This window comes from Procambarus clarkii, chromosome 5 (genome assembly GCF_040958095.1).
Source record: "Procambarus clarkii isolate CNS0578487 chromosome 5, FALCON_Pclarkii_2.0, whole genome shotgun sequence".
In the NCBI taxonomy this organism is placed as follows: Eukaryota; Metazoa; Arthropoda; class Malacostraca; order Decapoda; family Cambaridae; genus Procambarus; species Procambarus clarkii.
This window is the reverse complement of record NC_091154.1, coordinates 55,993,757-55,995,648: the sequence shown is the minus strand read 5'-3', so window position 1 is coordinate 55,995,648 and position 1,892 is coordinate 55,993,757.

Here is a 1,892-nt window from a genome sequence, read left to right as displayed (position 1 = left end):
AGTGATGTGGTGGAGGCTGACTCCATACACAGTTTCAAGTCAGCAAAGATATATATGATAGAGTCCAATAGGCTCTGGAACCCGTACACCAGTTGATTGACAGTTGAGAGGCAGGACCAAAGAGCCAGAGCTCAACCCCCGCAAGCACAAATAGGTGAGTACTACAAACACCCAGGCATCACACTGGGAACCCAGATGTGAGATTAGTGATCTGAAAGGTGAGAGAATATATACAGGTCTTTGTCCCACCTCGGACGTCAGATGTGAGATATAACCTCTCATAGAATCTCAGATGACCTTGAGTGTCAGATGTTATTATGATGTTGATGATGTTGGTCGTCCTTCCTTATGGACAACCCAACCCAAAACCCGGAGAGTGCTTATCTTGACCTGGAGATCACCCTGGACGCTTCTTGGAGAGGGGCTCAACGTCACACGTTTAGGGGATGCGGCTCCAATACTGACCTCGTTGGCACGTGCACACACCAACTCGAGCCGCCATGACTCCCCACTCTCTCCTTATTTGGTATGACCTTCTCAATCCCCTTTCTCTTATTATTATTCTGTTCTACCCTGTGCATCTTGCACGCTAATGACTACCAAACTCTCTACCAACTCCCTACAAGTAGTCAATAAGAACTTCCCTTCTACATCTGGAAGTTCACTACCCTGACATCATCAGGTTCTTCCGGGTTTATCTACCAGGACCCTCTGCAGCTCTTCCAGGCTGCTATACTGTGAAGTTTTCCTTAGACTCTAGTGGTGCTTAACTACTAATTCCACAGATGCATATGAGACTTCACTCCACTACACCTCTTCACACAGTATGAGGTTCCAATTTTTCACTATGGCACTTGCTCCTCCACAGAGTACAACATCTACCCCAATAGGCTTGAAGTTCCAATCATCAACTTCTTCTCTGGCCTCAGAGTACTCCCATCAACTTCTTCCTCAGGACATAGCTGCAACCCATTCATATGCCAATAAAAATGTTCCTCTATAAACATATAACTAAAATGAATCACACAACAATAAATGTTTCACTTTACATCTCCCTGCTTCCCGAATGCCATGAGTATGGACTCCCCCGTTTGGGCTGGTCCATGTTCCACCTTGTCGGAGGCGGCTCCTCACTCCAGGAGCTGTCCTCCGCCACCAGCCGGTCAGTTGGCTCCAGGCAGTCGACGGGAGAGGACATGCTGCTCGTCCCTGCGCTGTCTCTCTCATCTCTGCTCTCTTATTTAGGCTTTCTGCCTTATTAAAACATGCTTAATATATCACTAAACATCGGCTACGGTCGCTAGGTACACGACCAACTATAAGTAATCACTATTAACTGGTTAAAATTGTGCTTACCACAAAATTGTCTAGTCGAGGGGCTTCCTGGCTGATGCTCGACAGGGCGCTCACAAGTTACCCAACGAAAATATTTCAGGACGGCTTCACAACTCTTCCTGCCGTCCAGGACTTGAGACCACAACGTCCTGGACCACTACCACAACGGTAGTGACCTTCTTTTAAAAGAAGGTCACTACCAAAGATACCTTACAAGCAGAACTTATTGCAGAAGGAGGAAAGAATCGAGGCAATTACAGAAGCACCATACTGTCCCCCGAGCTCAAAGCGGCAGCTAAAAGCCTTCGTGAGAACAAGGAGATAGTTGTCAGGAGAGGTGACAAGTCGCCAATATATGTCATTCTTAAAAAAGACGAATATCTGGCGAAAATGAACCTCATACTCTCTGACCAAACTAAGTTCCAAAGGGTAACGAAGGACACTACAGCCGAACTGAAAGCAAAGGTCAACAAACTGATCGAAACTGTGAACGCCAAGAAATCCGGACTCCACCTGCCAAAGATCATTGGGGAATATAAACCTGGATATGCGTATGG